Raw genomic sequence first — 20,380 nt, 5'->3', positions numbered from 1 at the left:
TTCAGACCTAGAGACACATACAGACTGAAAGTAAGGGGATGGAAAAAGATATTCCATGCAAATGGAAACCAAAAGAAAGCTGGAGTAGCAATTCTCATATCAGACAAAATAGACTTTAAAATAAGGACTATTAAAAGAGACAAAGAAGGACACTACATAATGATCAAGGGATCAATCCAAGAAGAAGATATAACAATTGTAAATATTTATGCACCCAACATAGGAGCACTTCAATACATAAGGCAAATACTAACAGCCATAAAAGGGGAAATCGACAGTAACACATTCATAGTAGGGGACTTAAACACCCCACTTTCACCCATGGACAGATCATCCAAAATGAAAATAAATAAGGAAACACAAGCTTTAAATGATACATTAAACAAGATGGACTTAATTGATATTTATAGGACACTCCATCCAAAAACAACAGAATACACATTTTTCTCAAGTGCTCATGGAATATTCTCCAGGATAGATCATATCTTAGGTCACAAATCAAGCCTTGGTAAATTTAAGAAAATTGAAATTGTATCAAGTATCTTTTCTGACCACAACGCCATGAGACTAGATATCAATTACAGGAAAAGATCTGTAAAAAATACAAACACATGGAGGCTAAACAATACACTACTTAATAATGAAGTGATCACTGAAGAAATCAAAGAGGAAATCAAAAAATACCTAGAAACAAATGACAATGGAGACACAACGACCCAAAACCTGTGGGATGCAGCAAAAGCAGTTCTAAGGGGGAAGTTTATAGCAATACAAGCCCACCTTAAGAAGCAGGAAACATCTCGAATAAACAACCTAACCTTGCACCTCAAGCAATTAGAGAAAGAAGAACAAAAAAACCCCAAAGCTAGCAGAAGGAAAGAAATCATAAAAATCAGATCAGAAATAAATGAAAAAGAAATGAAGGAAACAATAGCAAAGATCAATAAAACTAAAAGCTGGTTCTTTGAGAAGATAAACAAAATAGATAAACCACTAGCCAGACTCATCAAGAAAAAAAGGGAGAAGACTCAAATCAATAGAATTAGAAATGAAAAAGGAGAGATCACAACTGACACTGCAGAAATAAAAGAGATCATGAGAGATTACTACAAGCAACTCTATGCCAATAAAATGGACAATCTGGAAGAAATGGACAAATTCTTAGAAATGCACAACTGCGGCGAGCCGCCTCCAACCAGCAGAATGACGAGTCGCCACACGCAAGATTCTTCTCGTATCACACTTTATTGGAGCACAGCTTGGTTAAAGAAAAGATGGAAGGAAGACCCCGCAATCCTATAGCAGTCTGCTTATATAGGGATTAAGAACATGTGTCGCTCTGTGATTGGCTTTCGCCGATGGTGCGACTTGTGAGCCAGCATCGGATAGGTCGCTACTTTAAAACCTCATTAGTATACTTAGCGCAAGCGCAGTGGCCACAGGAAGGATGATTCAGCTTACTTCAGCTTCCTGCTGCGTGGCAGTTAGCTGACCGCGCCCTACACACAACCTGCCAAGACTGACTCAGGAAGAAATAGAAAATATGAACAGACCAATCACAAGCAATGAAATTGAAACTGTGATTAAAAATCTTCCAACAAAGAAAAGCCCAGGACCAGATGGCTTCACAGGTGAATTCTATCAAACATTTAGAGAAGAGCTAACACTTATCCTTCTCAAACTCTTCCAAAATATAGCAGAGGGAGGAACACTCCCAAACTCCTTCTACGAGGCCACCATCACCTTGATACCAAAACCAGACAAGGGTGTCACAAAGAAAGAAAACTACAGGCCAATATCACTGATGAACATAGATGCAAAAATCCTCAACAAAATACTAGCAAACAGAATCCAACAGCACATTAAAAGGATCATACACCATGATCAAGTGGGGTTTATTCCAGGAATGCAAGGATTCTTCAATATACGCAAATCTATCGATGTGATAAACCATATTAACAAATTGAAGGAGAAAAACCATATGATCATCTCAATAGATGCAGAGAAAGCTTTTGACAAAATTCAACACCCATTTAGGATAAAAACCCTGCAGAAAGTAGGCATAGAGGGAACTTTCCTCAACATAATAAAGGCCATATATGACAAGCCCACAGCAAACATCATCCTCAATGGTGAAAAACTGAAAGCATTTCCACTAAGATCAGGAACAAGACAAGCTTGCCCACTCTCACCACTCTTATTCAACATAGTTTTGGAAGTTTTAGCCACAGCAATCAGAGAAGAAAAGGAAATAAAAGGAATCCAAATCGGAAAAGAAGAAGTAAAGCTGTCACTGTTTGCAGATGACATGATCCTATACATAGAGAATCCTAAAGATGCTACCAGAAAACTACTAGAGCTAATCAATGAATTTGGTAAAGTGGCAGGATACAAAATTAATGCACAGAAATCTCTGGCATTCCTATATACTAATGATGAAAAATCTGAAAGTGAAATCAAGAAAACTCTCCCATTTACCATTGCAACAAAAAAATAAAATATCTAGGAATAAACCTACCTAAGGAGACAAAAGACCTGTATGCAGAAAATTAGAAGACACTGATGAAAGAAATTAAAGATGATACAAATAGATGGAGAGATATACCATGTTCTTGGATTGGAAGAATCAACATTGTGAAAATGACTCTACCACCCAAAACAATCTATAGATTCAATGCAATCCCTATCAAACTACCACTGGCATTTTTCACAGAACTAGAACAAAAAATTTCACAATTTGTATGGAAACACAAAAGACCCCGAAGAGCCAAAGCAATCTTGAGAACGAAAGAAGGAACTGGAGGAATCAGGCTCCCTGACTTCAGACTATACTACAAAGCTACAGTTATCAAGACGGTATGGTACTGGCACAAAAACAGAAAGATAGATCAATGGAACAGGATAGAAAGCCCAGAGATAAACCCATGCACATATGGACACCTTATCTTTGATAAAGGTGGCAGTAATGTACAGTGGAGAAAGGACAGCCTCTTCAATAAGTGGTGCTGGGAAAACTGGACAGGTACATGTAAAAGTATGAGATTAGATCACTCCCTAACACCATACACAAAAATAAGCTCAAAATGGATTACAGACCTAAATGTAAGGCCAGAAACTATCAAACTCTTAGAGGAAAACATAGGCAGAACACTCTATGACATAAATCACAGCAAGATCCTTTCTGACCCACCTCCTAGAGTAATGGAAATAAAAACAAAAATAAACAAATGGGACCTAATGAAACTTCAAAGCTTTTGCACAGCAAAGGAAACCATAAACAAGACCAAAAGACAACCCTCAGAATGGGAGAAAATATTTGCAAATGAAGCAACCGACAAAGGATTAATCTCCAAAATTTACAAGCAGCTCATGCAGCTCAATAACAAGAAAACAAACAACCCAATCCAAAAATGGGCAGAAGACCTAAATAGACATTTCTCCAAAGAAGATATACAGACTGCCAACAAACACATGAAAGAATGCTCAACATCATTAATCATTAGAGAAATGCAAATCAAAACTACAATGAGATATCATCTCACACCAGTCAGAATGGCCATCATCAAAAAATCTAGAAACAATAAATGCTGGAGAGGGTGTGGAGAAAAGGGAACACTCTTGCACTGCTGGTGGGAATGTGAATTGGTTCAGCCACTATGGAGAACAGTATGGAGGTTCCTTAAAAAACTACAAATAGAACTGCCATATGACCCAGCAATCCCACTACTGGGCATATACCCTGAGAAAACCAAAATTCAAAAAGAGTCATGTACCAAAATGTTCATTGCAGCTCTATTTACAATAGCCCGGAGATGGAAACAACCTAAGTGCCCATCATCGGATGAATGGATAAAGAAGATGTGGCACATATATACAATGGAATATTACTCAGCCATAAAAAGAAACGAAATTGAGCTATTTGTAATGAGGTGGATAGACCTAGAGTCTGTCATACAGAGTGAAGTAAGTCAGAAAGAAAAAGACAAATACCGTATGCTAACACATATATATGGAATTTAAGAAAAAAAATGTCATGAAGAACCTAGGGGTAAAGCAGGAATAAAGACGCAGACCTCCTAGAGAACGGACTTGAGGTTATGGGGAGGGGGAAGGGTGAGCTGTGACAGGGCGAGAGAGAGTCATGGGCATATACACACTAACAAACGTAGTAAGGTAGATAGCTAGTGGGAAGCAGCCGCATGGCACAGGGATATTGGCTCGGTGCTTTGTGACAGCCTGGAGGGGTGGGATAGGGAGGGTAGGAGGGAGGGAGACGCAACAGGGAAGACATATGGGAACATATGTTTATGTATGACTGATTCACTTTGTTATAAAGCAGAAACTAACACACCATTGTAAAGCAATTATACCCCAATAAAGATGTTAAAAATAAATAAATAAAATAAACAAACAAAAAAAATGGGCAAAGGACTTGAGCAGATATTTTTCCAAAGAAGATATGCAAATGGCCAATAAACACATAAAAAGATCCTCAGTATCACTAGTCATTAGGGAAATGCAAATTAAAACCACGATGAGATATCACTTCACATTCATTCAGATGGCAGTTATAAAAAATGAAACAAAACAAAACATCAACTGTTGGTAAGGATATGGAGAAAGTAGAACCCTTGTGCATTGCCCGTGGGAACAAAAACTGTGCAGCCACTGTGGAGAGGCGGTTCCTCAGAAAATTGAACATAGAATTATCAACACGGAATTATGATCCAGTAATTCCATGGGAAAAAACTGTCCACTGACAGATAAATGAATAGACAACACATGGAATATATACAAAAGGAATATTATTCAGCCTTAAAAAAGGAGGAAATTCTGAGACATGCTACAACACGGATGAACTTTGAAGATATTATTCTGAATGAAGTAAGCCAGTCTCTAAATGACAAATATTATATGATTCCATTTGTATGAGGTACCTAGAAGAGTCAAACTTCTAGAGACAGAAAATAGAATGGTGACCGCCAGGAGATGAAGGGATGGGAGAAAGGGGAGTTAGTGTTTAAGGAGTATAGACTTTCAGTTGGAGAAGATGAAAACATTCTGGAGATGGAGGGTGGTGATGGTTACAGAACAATGCAAATATACGTAATGCCACAGAATTGTAAACTTAAAAATGGTCAAGATGGTAAATGTTGTGTTATGTATATTTGACCACAATTTTAAAAAATCTATAAAAAAAAGGAACTCGGGCTTCCCTGGTGGCGCAGTGGTTGAGAGTCCGCCCGCCGATGCAGGGGACACGGGTTCGTGCCCCGGTCCGGGAAGATCCCACATGCCACGGAGTGGCTGGGCCCGTGAGCCATGGCCGCTGAGCCTGCACGTCTGGAGCCTGTGCTCCGCAGCAGGAGAGGCCGCAGCAGTGAGAGGCCTGCGTACTGCAAAAAATAATAATAATAAAAAAAAATCTCAAATAATCTTTTCCCCCTTAATCCTTATTTAGCAAAAACAAAAAAAGCTGACAAATTGAAAAAAATAATAGTTGATGATACTAATGTTATTGCCATTACTGGTCCATGAAATCCTAGAGGTTCAGGAGCTATTGTTCTAGTCTACCTGCTAACTTGCCTTCTGGTCTCCTCCATACCACTCCAGAATCATATTTCTGAGATCTCATCATGTTACTGTTTCAAACCCTTCAGAAACTCTTATTACTCATACTGCTGAAATCCAGGGGAGGTTGCATGCATCCCAAGTGTAACAAGATGATCCATGGGGTGCAAGAAGAAATCTAGAATTACACTTTCTATTAAATTTTCATTCTGTCATTAATAAGTACTTATTAAGTATTCTTCTGTGCCAAGGGCCATCTAGGTACTGGGGATAGGCAGTGAATAAAAGAATAATTCCCTGCCCTCAGGGAGCTTATACTCTAGTGTGCAACTTATAACCCACCTGACATATTAGTGCAGTATATAAATTATAGGTAAATAAATAAATAAATATACACTAGGGGTATACACTCCAAAAAAGATTTTTATTGAATAAAACTACACAATCAAAATGTTGGACATCCCTGTCTTAAAGCATAAAATCCAAATGCCTTGATATGGGACATGTGTTTTTCATCATTTTTCAACACTCTCTACCTCATTAGTTACGGCCTAACTTTTCCAAATTGCTGGCCATTTCTTCAGCAGGCCCTTCTGACCCACAGATCTGCATATGCACACCTTCTGCCTGAAATGCCCTCATTCATCTGGCAAACCAGTGCACTTCCAAGAGTCACTTTGATGACCTTTGCCTCATCCCCAAACACAGATTTAGTTGGATTTAGGCACTTTGCTTCCACGATAGGAACTGGTGTTTCCAAACGTCATGCCACAGACACTGTGGACACTGTTATTGTATTATCTTGGCAGGTATTACGGATCAGATACTCAAAATCCCCTTTCCCCCTTGCCTATCTGTACAATAAAGCCTGGAAACTTATCTTTCTAGACTCCCTTGCAGCTAGATATAATCATGCAGAACAGTCTATCCAGTGAAATGCAAGTGAGGATCCCTGAGGAATCCCACAGGCATTTCCTCCAATAAACCTCTTGCACATCTAATTCCAGGTGGCATCTTCTTCTCAGAAGACCCAAACTAACATATCAGAAAATTTGAGTAATTTGCCTGAGCTAATAGCATGGGTGGAATTTGAACGCATGTATTTTTCACTCCAAAGACCAAACAAGTTCTTTCCAACACACTGCATTATAATTTTGTATTGAGTTAAATAGTACCCTCCCCCGCCCCCCAAAGATATGTCTACATCCTAACTCCTGGAACCTGTGAATGTGACCTTATTTGTAAAAAGAGTCTTTGCAGATGTAATTAAGTACCTTGAGATGAGATCATCCTGGATTATGTGGGTGGGTCCCAGAACCAATGACACGTGTCCATGACAGCCACCATAAACTGCAAGAGGCAAGGAGATGTTCCCCTAGAATCTTCAGAGGGAGTGTGGCCCTGCCAACATCTTGATTTCAGCCTTCCAGCTTCCAGAACTGTGAGATAATAAATTTCTGTTAAGTGACTCAGTTTGCGGTAATTTGTAGCAGCAGACAAGAGAAACTAATACTAAATTTTTCTTGTTCTCTATCTTGGTACTAGCACCGAACCTGACACATAGTATATGTTTTAAAAGAGTGAATTAGTTAATAGATTAATACATGGGGATGATGAAACAGCTTGACATTGTTTCCAAGTAACTTGGACTGAACGTTATATAACTGTACTTGATGATAGATTTCCAGTATGAGGTTATCTAGGAAGAGAACTAATATTTATTGAGCGGCTGCTGTGTACCAGAAACCAAGATAAGTTTCATAAATTACATTACAGTAGGACTATTATAAATTATAGCGGTAAAGGCAAGGTTTTGGAGTCAAATGTGAACTCTGATTCTTATTAGCTGTATGACCTTCGGCAAATTACTTAAACTGTCTTAGCCACAATTTCTTATCGGAAAAGTGGGGAAATGAATCCTATCTCCCCACCCTGTTTTCGAGGATTAAAGGAGATAAATAGCTGAGCACAGTGCCAGGCACCCAGAAAATCTCAACAAACATGAGTTATTATGAGGGTAACATGGTCGTGGGTGCAGAGGGAGGTGCTGGAATTGGACCCTTACCTGAGAACAACAGGTGCGAAGTGCCGGCTTGCTGAGACGAGCCCTGTAGGTCACCTTGGCCTGTAGGAGGCAGTGTGGTTTAAGCTATCTTGCCACTACCCCCCCCCCCCGCCCCTTGGAAGGGCGCCTGGGGCAGGAGGGGGCTCTCAGCAGCAGGAAGCTGTCGGGGCGGGGGTGGGGTTACTTCCGGCAGAGGGCTGAGTTGGGGGCAAGCTGGAGCCTCGTCTCCACACCAGGGAGCAGGCAGAAGGAAGTCCCTCACGGAGCTCTCCAGAGCACGTACCAGGAGAGCCCGCATTTGGATGCCTGCCCGTACACTGGGAACAAAGGGCCGTCGGTGTCAAGTGGAGGCGCTGTTGTGACCAGCTGAGAGGGTTACGAGCTTACCACCGACAGTCTCGTAAAACGAGACCGGCCTCTCCGTCTTCCGCCCCCCACGCCGCAGCAGTGCATGCTGGGAAGCGGGAGGCGTTGCTAGAACGGGAAGAAGCCGGACCCCCCTCCAAAGCGCTGCTGTCAGCCGCGAGCGCACGTTCCAGTCCCTCGGGGAAACTTTGAAAAAAAAATTCTTGGTATGCCCTGATATTCCGATTTAACTGGTCTGGAACGGAACCCAGGCATTGAAATTTTTAATGAGCAGCCTGAATTGGGAACCACTTCCCTAAAGCCTGTGCTTGGGAGAAGGTGGAGGGTTGCCAGATTTAGCAAACAAAATGAGCGGTACTTAGATGAAAACGTTATTTATCTAGAACTCTAATTTCATTGGCACTCTGCAGTTTTAAGAGGGAAGGAAAAGTACTGGAAATGGACAGAAGGTTGAAATTTTTAAATGAACAGGGCAGAATCTTAAGGAATGAAAATAACCGTCTAATGATAAAAGGTGACTGAAACACTATGGAATTGGGCTGATCTGTTACTTAAAGGAGCAGCTACCCAGTGAGAAATGGGGGGTTTGGGAGTTTGGGAGCAATTTCAGGAAAAATAAACCGTTTCATGTTTATGACCCCAGTGAACTGAGATTCCCAGTAAACCAGTGCTATCACTCTGACCTTGCCCCAGAGATGAGCAAACAGAAGCCTGGAGAATTTACGTGATTTGTGCAAGTTCAACACAGCTGGTAAGTGACAGAGCCAGGATTTGAACCTAAGTTAATTTGGCTCAAAAAAAAAAAAAGGGGGTGGGTGGGAGTTAATGGAGTAGAAAGCTCTTTCTACTGTGCCATAATGACTTTCAGACGTGTTTTGTTTTTTGTTTTTTGGCATTAGTAATATTAACAGATTGATTCCCTAAAACCATAGTTAACCCATAAAATAGCCCAGGGAAACCCAACTTCATTTGAGGTAGGGGCTGGAGTTGTGCATTCTGGAGCCTTGGGGGCCCAGACCCTCTGGACTGGCCTGTTCCTGCCTTCCGGCCCTGCCCTGGGTGAACAGGGTGAGGGGCTGAGCTGGGACATGCCTGTCTGTCTCCTGTCCTGTCCTCTCAGTTGCTGAGCAGTCAAATGGCAGTGGCTGCTTGGATGTTTACTTGGCGGCGATTTCTGCTGCTCCATTGTGATGATGGCTGCTTAAATTTCTGTATTTTGATTAAATGCCATCTCACTGTGCCTGTACTTGTTGTGCTTGAGTCCTGAGGCTGTTTTAGGAAAGGGTACAATTTTGTAAATGAAATGGAGAAAAATAAACAAAACAACCTGTGCTGCAAGACTGCGTGCTGCCCAGTGGAGCTCTCCCATCCGTCCCTCCCTCCCTGACTCCCTCCCACCAAAGGAGGGAGGTTCCCCTTCTCCATCCAAAAGTAACCTTTAGATGGGGGCTCCCAGTCACAGGGCCTTGGCTTTGGGGGGGCTGAGAACAAGCTGTTGTGACAGGCGGGGGCAGCGACTCACAGCGTGGGGGAAGACAGGCTGCTGAGGGCGGCTGGTACCCAAATTACCTTATGCTCCCATATGTGAAAGAGGCAAAACTTACTAGTGAGTAATACCAGCCTTCGGCTCGCCCATTCCCACCACCTGTTAAAGGAAAATGTGTCTTTCCCCCCTCAGCTCCCCTCTTTCCTCACCCACATGTGGAATTCCATGTTTGCCAGCCTGCCTCCTGGGATTTTGAGACATGGGATAGAGGGATGGGTGCAGACAGGACTACAAGAAACAGGAGGGAAGAGAAAAGGAACTAAAGTGGAGGGGTTTGTGGACTGGGCTTTCAGGAACGTTTTTGGTAGAGTTGAGAGTAAGATACAAAGTAAGTTTTAGGCTGGGAGAGAAAAGGTATTTTTTTTTCCTAAATAATTTATTGAGGTGAAATTCACATGACATAAAATTATCCTCTTTAAAGTGAAAAATTCAGTGGCGTTTAGTTACATTCACCATGTTGTGGAACCACCACCTATCTATTTCTGAAACATTTTCATCACCTCAAAGTAAAACCCTGAGAAAGGGTAGTTTAAGATGGTCGATACAGAATAGGAATTGGATCCCTTAATGTTCTTTAAGAGAAGTAAGTGAAAATCTCTTGGGGTTTGTTCTTAATAACTTGAGTTGTGGAATTTGGTAGGACTTTGACCTACCCAAACTAGACCATAAGGTCCCTGGGGGTTATTGGGTTCCATAAACACGTACAGTGATCCCACGGTTACCCCATTGCCCCCTGGCAGGAGACCTGCAGGAACACTTCACCCTAAACACAGCATTAGGTCCTGCACATCCCAGACTATGGGTCCCTCACAGTGGCCTTGGTATTTGTCATGACATGATTTCACCGGGTCAGATGTTGGGAGGGACAGGAGGCATTCTCTGTGATATGTCCTGTACCCACATCCTCTAAGGAGGGTCTGGCCTTAGTATCCCCCAGGAAAGGCCCCCACCAGCAGCTTTGGAGTTCAAACTTTGAGTATACCCAGAATTCTTGAAGTACCCTTCAGATAAGTGGAACTACTCACTCCCATCCATACATTCCCTGCAACTTCTCATTTCTCAGTCTTCTCAAGTATCCATCCCACCCGCTCTCTCCCCCAGTCCCTTACCCCAGATGACCAGGTGCTAATAGCCTTTTAACTTTCTCCATCTTCATATAATGACATAAGATTATATTCACATAGATATATAGATTATATATCAGATAGATGATAGATGATAAATAGATAAATCTCTGTATATGTAGGGTTTGGGGGAGTTCATTGCTTTCTCTGGAAAAATTAGATCATGGATTTTGTACATATTCTATTTCTCACTTAAAAATACCTTGTGGAAATCCCTCTGTCACCTGGTATGGTTCTAATACATTGTTTTGGCTTACATAATAATTCATGATGAGACTCTTTCATAATTTATCCATTATTTATCTTTCTCTTGAAAGACACTTTTTTGTTTGTTTTACGTTTCTGTCACTACAAACAGTGAAGCAATAAATATTCTTAAGCCTGTATGTTTATGTACTGATGCTTTTGCTTCTACCGAATAGATTCCAAGGTTGAAGGCCATGTGTATTTTAAAATTTATTATATATTTCCAGATTGTTTTCAAAAAGGCCCAAACATCATATTTTCAGTAGTAAAATATGGAGAGTGCTTTACCCACACCCCTACTAGCAACAGTCGCTATCACTCTTGTTTTAATATTTTCCATTCAGATCGTCGTAAAGTGATATTTCATCGTAAACTTAATTTGCAGTTTGTGGACTACTGGTGAGCTTGAGCATCTTTTCAAGTTTGTTGAGAATTTGGATTTGCTTTTCTGTGAATCATCTATTCATAGTCTTTGCCCATTTTTTGATTGGGCAATTTGTAGGAGCTCTTTTTATAGTATTGTTATTTATCATTTATCTGTCATCTGTAAAACTCTTTCCGTCCAAATGTATCGCTTACGTATTATCTTAGTGGCGTTTTCAATTTAAGTCAAATATGTCTTTCTTTCAGAGGTTCTGGGTTTCCTGTTACGATAAGAAGATTCCCCAACCCATGTATTTACCTAGATTTTCTTCTAAGCTATTTATTGTTTTATTTTATACAAATGTAACAAGTCTTATATATGTCTAAAATTTGTTTTTGTATATAGCATAAGATGGGATTCAACTTGTTCTAGTAAGTTGAGCTAGTATCATTTATTAAATAATCTATTCTTTCCCTGCTGTCTTGAATTATCAGCCTTGTATTAAATGCTCACATGTACCGGGATTGATTTTTTTCATCCCCTATTCTGTACCTCTTACTGTTGGTCTCTTCCTGTACTAATACACAATGATTTAATTACTATAGCTTTTTGGAGTGCTCTGATACTGATAAGGTTAGACGTCTCTTATTGTTATTCTTTTTCCTATTTTTCTTACCTTCTGAACATTTATTATCTGTGTAAGTTCTAAGCACATTTTATCCAATTAAAAAACAAAACCTGTTGGAGGCAAAGTAAGTCTGTGGTATTAGAAGTCAAGATAGTAGGTGGTTTCTCCTTGGTGTTGGGGGACACTGGGAGGGGACGGGATGGGGAACTTAAGGAGTGCTGGTTATGTTATATTTCTTTATGGGGATGTTAGTTACATGGGCACACTTATGGTTTGGCACTTTTCTGTATGTACACTATACTTCAAAACCAATTTACTTACAATCAAAAAATCTACTGGTGCTGTGGAGAGAAATCAAAGATTTAAATAAATGAAAGGGGGACCATGGCTGTGGATTGAGAGACTCAACATAGTAAAGATAACTAATTCTCTCCAAAGTGATATACAAATATAATGCAATTCCTATTAAAACCCCAGCCAAAAAAAAAAACCAAAACAACCCACAAACTACTGGGATTATAATTGGCATTGTATTACATTTATATTTGGGAGGAGAAGGAATTTGTTAAGATATTAACTCCTCTGAACAAATTGATTGGTGTTAAAATTTCTTCAGATTTTGCTTTGGTTTTTTTCATAAGGTTTTTTTCCATAGTCTTATGTTTCTTTTATATTTATCCCTCAATATTTTATAGATTTTGTCACTAAAATTAATTGAGTATTTTTCTTATTTCTATTTTTAGGTGAACATGCTATAGTATAGAGAAATGATTAATTTTTGTATGCGTTTCTGTAAAATTTGTCACCTTACCAAATTCTTCATTAATTTGAGTGTTTTTTTAAAACTAGAGTTTCCTGGGTTTTCTAGTAATGGAGTCATGTGGTCAATGGAAGAAAATATTATCAAATACTTATGTCAGTTACTTAATTTTATGTTCTTATTGTATTTTCTAAAAACCGCCAAGCCAATGTTAAACAGGAACATTAATAGCAGGCTTAAATCTGAAAAGAAGAGATAAAACCATGAGCAAAAAGAAATATTCCAATACTTTATTTCTTCTTTCACATGCTTGTACTAATCACTTCATTTTCTTACCTTATGACATTTGTTTTAATCTCTGAATCTTGAAGAAAATGTTGAGTTACAGTGGCAATAGTGGGCATTTTTGTCTGGATTTGATTTTAATTGAAGTGCTTTTGGTGTTTGACCAATGAGAATGATATTGGCTATTGGTTTTTGATAAAGAGACTTTATTATATACAACAGCTATCATTTCATTCTTATTTTCCTTAAAGCTTTAATATGGATGGCTGCTGAATTTTATCAAATGCCTTTTCAGGAACTATTGATAGGGTATGGTTTTTCACTTTTAATTTATTGATGAAAAAATATATGTTGATAGATTTCTTGATGTTGTGCTTTGTAATCCTAGAATAAACTCTGCTTAGTTACAGTGTATTATTTTTTTTGCCACATGGCTAGATTCTATTTGTTAATATTTTATCTAGCATTAAAATCATGCTTGCTTCATAAAATAAGTGGAGAAGCTTTCAATTTTTTCCATGGTCTAGAATAAATTAATTAACACTGATGTTATCTATTCTTTGAAGATTAGAAAGCTGAGCTGTTAAACCATCTGTCCTGATACCCTTGTTAATGGTTGATATTTAACAACCTTTCTTTTCTCTCCCACTCTCCCACTGAAAATTCAGGTTTTCACTTGGATTAATTTTGGTAATTTCCTCTAGATCTTCAAATTTATTGTCATAGAATTAGCATATAATAAATTCTTATAATTATTTTAATCTCTTCTGTATCTGTGATGATGGCTCTTTTTTCACTCCCAATTTTGTCTATTTTTTTAAATTGAGGTATAATTGACACAGAACATTATGTGTTTCAGGTGTTCTTGTTTATTTATTTATTTATTTTTTAATCATCCAAAATTATTGTATTATTCTTAATTAGAGCAACGCTCTTGGGACCGTTGATGTCATCTGCAGCTTTTGATCCATGTCGGCTATGTGGCTGAGACAAATCTGGGATGTGGGGGGACGGACGTGTGGGAAAGGGTGGGGCATCCCGACCCAGCCCACCCCTGAGCCCCTGAGTCCCAGGGCAGATGCTGGCGGGCAGGTGGCTCTGGGCTCTCACGTCTGGGGAGCGTTCTTGTTTATTTTTTTGTTCTCACTTTTCTTTAAACAGACTAGGGAAGGGTTTATCAATTTCAGTGAACTTTTTAAGAACAAGCCTTTGGATTTGTTCAGTAGTGTCTCATACGATTTTCTTTTCTATTTAGTTCACTCCGCTTTCATGTTTACTAACTCTCTTTTAGAAGACTTTATCTTCCTCCTTCCTTCACCTTTCTCTCTCCAGAGGAGATATAATAAATGCTTTTGCTTTGTTGCCTCATCTGTCTCCCACTTCTGGGTTTTGCTGAGATAACAAAAGAGTTTTTCATTCTGGATTATTATTATTATGAGAATTTCCTTGGAATGTTCCTTGCCTGTTTCAAGAATCCTCATTTAGAATTTGTATTACACGTTCTCAGGCAACCTACTGTTATGGATTTAGATATTACACATATTTATATAAATAGCAAGCTTCATAGCTCACTACTCTTTCCTTTTACTTATTCTTCTTTTCCTGATCTTGAGGTCTCTGCTATGATTCATTTGTTGTTTAATTAGAGCCCTTTCTTTAGTATTTTCCCCAGATAGCGCGTGGGAATAGTATATTCTCTGAATTCTTGCACACCCCAAGTATCTTTCTTTCTCGCTGACAGATGAAGGCTAACTTGGCCAGCAGAGGAATCCTAGGTTGCAGTCCTTTTTCTCAAAAGTCCATAAATGTTACTGTCCTAGTTTTCAATGCAGCAGAGTTGAGTGCCAATGTGATTCTCCTTTCTTATTCTTTTTACCTGTAAACCTGAAAGATTTATTGCTTTACCTTTGGAATTTGGAAATTGACCAAGATACACCTGGGTATAGAATTTGGTGAAAACTTGCAAGACAGGTACTGGTCTTCCCTCATCTGTACCAAATTTTCTTGCATCAATGTTTGTTGCGTCTCTCCAGCTGTTCCTCCTTCTCCTTCTGGAATTTCTGTTTTCCCTATGGAAGCCATCAGTTCTGTGGTTTGAATTGTTTCTTCCACTTGATCCTCTAGGCCCTGAATTGAGTCTCAACACTGACTATCCTACTCTTTACTCAATTTGTTTTAATTTGAAAATCACATTTGCCCATTTAAATTCTAGGCTGTCTTCTGAAGGTGTTTTAAACATCTCCTCAGCACCTCTTATTACTGTTATTTTTTGTATAGTTTGTAGACGATCTCCTCCAGTAGCTCCAAAATTTTACAAGTCTTTATTTTTTATGTTTTGATTGCTTTGTTTATTATTTCTCTCTCTCTAGCTGTAGTCCTTCTCTGATGTATTATTTTTCTTTGTTTAATCCTTGGGGTTTGGGTATAGTTGCTAAGAGCCTTCTGCAGCATCACTTCTGAGAGTAGTGGAAGGCCCTGTGGTCTCTGTTGCAGGGGCTGCCAGTGGAGCAAACGGTGGGTTGTCAGATCCCTGTGAAGGCACCACGGGAAGGAAGACTTTAGGTTTCCTATCTTTTCAAGAGATCCCAACCTCAAGGATGAGATCACTAACTTCCCTTTTCAGCTCTTGAGTTGGAATATACCAGTGGATACAGACATGCCCTGGGGTGGGCAGTCCCTCAGGCCAGCTCCCCCAAGATCCTCAGTGTTCAGACCCTCACATGAGTCCTTCAGACACTAGTGGCCAGGCTCTTAGGTGGCCCAGAGGGGGAAAAGTCATTTAATTGCACAGGCGCCCCCTTACCAGTTGCCAGCATCTGTCTGGATTAGGTAGGATAGACAGTCTGGAATTGTGGTTGTGAGGGAAGGGTGGTCAGGACATCTTCCCTAGTTCCTGCTCATTTCTACAAGTCAAAACTCTATCCATCCTTAAAGGTTGTTTTAGAAAACCACTTCATTTATGAATCTCTTTCTGATCCTCATGTCCCAGTGGCTCTCAACTCTGGCTGAACATTGGTATCTCCTGAGGAGCTTTAAAAAAACACCAGTGCCTGGGTCCACCCTGAAAGATTCTGATTTAACAGGTTGGGCTCTGTGATTTGTAAAGCCCTCCTGGCGACTCTACCAGATACAGCCTGATTGAACATCACTCATCTCACCTGATGTGATCATTCCCTCCCACCTTCTCACAGTATCCATTCTTTCCTGTGTTATACCTTTCAGGAACGAATTTTATCCTCCTACCAGTAAGCTTCTTGAGCTCATTCATTTATTCACGCAGTAATTATCATTTGTTTCTTTCATTAACTCATTCATTTATTCATTCAACAAACATTTAATGTCTATTGTACTCCAGGTGTCAGACCCTGGAAGATTCAAAGATGAATAAAAGTCTCTGAGAAAATATATTTACAGACTTGTGTGAGTTTAGTTAGGGTTTTTCAAAGGAAGAGGATCTTCTCGCACTTTTCCCTAAAATAAACTGGGAGGAAACTGCTATGGACTGCTTGCCTGAAAAGTGCTTTTGTGAGCAAAGGTGCTATCACAAGTTCAATTTTTAAAAATCCAGATAAATAAATACCGCAGTGTCAATTGTTGACAGAGACAAGTGGGAAGATCCAGAGAGATCTGTGAGTAGGCAAACCTCAAAAGCCACATAGCACGCAGGCTTGTGTCACTAGCAGCTGATGCTTCCTAACCCAGAATCTAAACTCTGGGAAGAAATGATGGCAAAGTTATCTTTTCTTGCCACAAATTTCTCTTTTCTTCCAGAAGTGGGTGTATTCAGAGGCACTATATGAATAACGTTTGCTCTGAGTCATGGAAATGAAAAAACATTTCTGACTATGAAGTTTTGGGTGCAGTGTAATGTTTGCCGGCCCCCTGTACACACTGGTGAGGAGGGAGTGTTTTGGAGGTGGGACTCCCTGCCTGAGAACTGGGTGATGATGCAGTTCTGGCCCCTCTGGGACATTTTCCTCCAAGGTCATGAGCACCCCTCACACACAACTGGGTGCCCAGGTGGTCTGTTTTCATCCTGAGTGAACATTTGTGTGGACCAGCTTTCACAAATGGGCAGATGGAATGCCAGAGGAAGGGGTGTCTATGATGACAGGCTGTTTTAGGCTAAATTCTATAAGCTCCAGACACAGTAAGGAAAATTGGCTTCTGAGTTAGAACCAAAAATGCCACAAAGTTAGAGTAATTTTTCCCTCTCTTATTTATTGCATTTAGAGTCCCATCTTACCTATCTGGAACCTAGCCAAGAACCAAGAAAGTGGGCTTCCCTGGTGGCGCAGTGGTTGAGAGTCCGCCTGCCGATGCAGGGGATACGGGTTTGTGCCCCGGTCCGGGAGGATCCCACGTGCCGCGGAGCGGCTGGGCCCGTGAGCCATGGCCGCTGAGCCTGCGCGTCCGGAGCCTGTGCTCCACAACGGGAGAGGCCACAGCAGTGAGAGGCCCGCGTAACGCAAAAACAAACAAACAAAAAACAAACAAACAAAAAAGAACCAAGAAAGAAACCAAAAAATAAAAATTTTACAAAAGGCTCTAATAAGTGTAGCTGGAGATAGTGGAAGTCCTACCGTGTGGCCACTCAGGCACTTTCCATCTAGGAAGACCCAGCTCTCACCCAACAGCCATTTTCTTTTCTTTACACACAGTTTTAACAAGTTTGAGGATCTGGTTATCCAAACCTAAATGGATAGTTTCACGTTGGAAGCGATGTAATGGATGCTATAGACATGCGCACTGACAGCCGTGAGAAGCAAGCAGGAGACAGAAGAAAGGAAATGTGCGTACAGCGGCATGTCTCCATCTTTTTAGCCCACGCTGCTTTCAATAAATGTGAACATTTCGCCTTCTTCCAGAGTTTCTGACACCTCAGGTAGATACACCCTCCCTCCTTGCCACACTGGCTGGCCTGAGAAGTGGACTCTGAGTTGGAGGTTGGCACACAGGAGGTTTATTAAAGAGTGAGCGTGGCATCCATGCTGTGGAAGGGAGGGCAAGGAAGTAGGAGTCACTTCTGGAAAAAAGAGAGAAATTTGTGGCGAGAGAAGGGAACTTTGTTGTTTTTTTTGTGGAGTTTAGATTCCAGCTTGAAAATTCAAACTACAGTGTAACCCGACAGTGGCCTTAGCCAACTCCAAGGAAAGAGCTGGAGCTAGCATAGTTCTTCTGAGTTGTCCTCAGTTGGATGAAGATGTCCATCTTATATTCCTGTATTGAAGGTCACTGAACATAAGCTGTCTAGGCTCCTTGGGTGCAGAGGCTCTCAGAAGGGGCTGACAGATGAAAGCTCTCTGTTGACAACGCTCTCTGCAGCTGAGGCAAAAGTCCTTCATGGAAGGAGACCTGGCTGGCACATCACAGTGTCCACCAAACGCCATGACTCATCCCCTGGAGGGCTAGGATATTCTCACCTTCTCTGTGTCTCACTTGATTGATGGCTATGACAGAGACTCCTAGGTATCCATCAAATATCATTCCAGATATTCTTGTAATGATAGCAGGGCTAGAATATATTACTTTCCTGTCATCCTCATTAGTAGGTATAGCCATTGGCTTTGGCCAGTGAGATATAAACATCAATATGTGTGGAGATCTGGAGAAGCCTTTGCAGAAGTTGATGGCTCAGCTTTCTCCCTTCTTCCTTTCCACTACCAGTGATGTGGACCAGTTAGATGGGCTCTGGCAGCCATCTCGGACCAAAAGGTAACTTTAAAGACAGAAGCTATGTACTTGCAAGGTAGATCAGAAGAACAAGAGGAACCTGACTCTGCAGTGACACTGGAGCCGCCAGACCACATCTGGACTGATGTCTCTGGACTTCTTTTTATAAGAGAAATAAACATCTATCTTGTTTAAACAATTGTTATTTTGAGTTTTCTGTTTTACAGCCAAATTTGACCCTGGCAGTTTCAAGGGCCAAGCTCTACTGGGGATTTCTTATGGTTGAGATAGAGATTTTTGCTTCCTTAATAATTCTGGAATCTATCTCCTCTCCATTGCCCCTGTTCCTTGAGTGGAAGTCCTTACTGTTTCTCCATTGAATCTTCACCCCCTCCAATAAGTAGTCTGTACCACTGCCAGAGGGATCTTCTAAATGACAAGTTTGATTATATCACTCCCACTGTTAAAAACCTTTCCAGAGGCTGGTAAGCTCTGACTTGTTTGTGATAGGATGTTTTGTCTTATGAATTGAATATTAGGACCTGAGCATGTCCTACTCTATATTTGTGCTTATTTTGTTATGCGGTTTATATCATGTGTCCATATGTATCCAAGGAACATTGCTAGAAACATCACTGGAAGTTCCTGCAGGAGAGGAAGCCACTGGTGAGCACTGTATCCTACAATAGCCAATGAAAGAACATAAATTTATTTGCTAGTAAGCTGGGCGTTGGGCACATCTAAACCCACTTAGGAATCATAGTCCAGCAGCCACCTCTTTCCCCAACCACGCAATCTTACTCCTCTTAGTAACATTCCATTGCTCTCTGAGCCATTCCATTTTTCCTTCCTGTATCAGTGCTCTGATCACTCCCAGGATTTTTTTGCAATGAAAATGCGGATTACAGACCCACTGCTGAACCTTTAGTCACCTCTAAAGCTCCATTGGATGAATTGCTTCCATTGGTTTTCAGAAGCTATCAGTGGGTTCCATTGTGTTGTTTTACTATATCAATATTCTCCTTCCCGTGAAGATGTCTTTGCCTTTATTTTTGTGTGTGGTGCATTTAAAAAAACGTTTGTTCTGAGATCTTTGTAGATTCACATACTGTTGTGAGAAATAATAATACCCTTCACTTGATTTCTTCCAATGGTAATATCTTAGGTGATTTTCGTACAGTATCACAATCAAGAGATTGACATTGATACAATCTGCATTAATTTTAAAAAAAATTATTGTTTTCCTTCTTTTTAGATACATTATATACTTAAAAGGCAGTAACTCTTGCACCGTCAAGTTGTAGTAGAAAATATACAATGTACTCTTTTTACTTCTGTTCGTGTGTATTGTACAGAGCCTGTGTGCTTTTTGTAATGTAAATAAAAAAATTTTAAGAGCTCCTTTTCCGCCTTGGGATAAAGTCTGGAAGTCTTTACATAGCCTTCAAGCCGCTCCAAGTTCTGGCCCTAACTCCTCACCCTTATCCATTGCCACTCCTTACTTGGTCCCCTCACACCCCACTTTACAGATCTCCACTGCCTGAAACACCCTCTTCTAACTGGATCTAGATAATTCCCATCCATCTTTCAGCTTAAACAAAGTCTGTAACTCCTAGAAGCATTAGCTACCCTCTCTCTCAGGCTGGGTTAGATACCTTTTTATTTTTTACTTCCTTCATGCCTGGCACAAAGAAGATGCCCAATAAATATTTGTTGAATGAATGAGTAAATGAGTGAATACCTCTAACCAGT

General features: G+C 40.4%; 2 long non-coding RNA genes across 3 annotated transcripts in view; one reads left to right on the top strand and one right to left on the bottom strand.

Moving 5' to 3' along the window:
* Positions 1-8,019, bottom strand: part of LOC113633346 (uncharacterized) — a 37,224-nt gene extending 29,205 nt beyond the window's left edge. Inside the window, exons 1-3 of one of the 2 annotated variants that reach the window (XR_003438152.1) lie at positions 7,920-8,019; positions 7,637-7,696; positions 6,846-7,010 (exon numbers count right to left, since the gene is read on the bottom strand). This is a non-coding gene — a long non-coding RNA (uncharacterized LOC113633346). Of the gene's footprint in view, positions 1-5,786; positions 7,011-7,636; positions 7,697-7,919 lie in introns of those variants that run through there. The other variant, XR_003438151.1, reaches the window with a different exon arrangement.
* LOC113633345 (uncharacterized) lies at positions 7,840-20,029 on the top strand. The gene is made up of 3 exons (XR_003438150.1): positions 7,840-8,208; positions 8,646-8,753; positions 18,623-20,029. It is a non-coding gene; the product is annotated as an uncharacterized LOC113633345 (long non-coding RNA).
* Positions 20,030-20,380: the final 351 nt, after the last annotated feature.

The sequence above is a fragment of the Aethalodelphis obliquidens genome, unplaced genomic scaffold (genome assembly GCF_003676395.1).
Source record: "Aethalodelphis obliquidens isolate GAN/ISIS:26980383/991018 unplaced genomic scaffold, ASM367639v1 scaffold39, whole genome shotgun sequence".
NCBI classification, from domain to species: Eukaryota; Metazoa; Chordata; class Mammalia; order Artiodactyla; family Delphinidae; genus Aethalodelphis; species Aethalodelphis obliquidens.
This window is presented reverse-complemented; position numbering and strand designations above follow the sequence as displayed.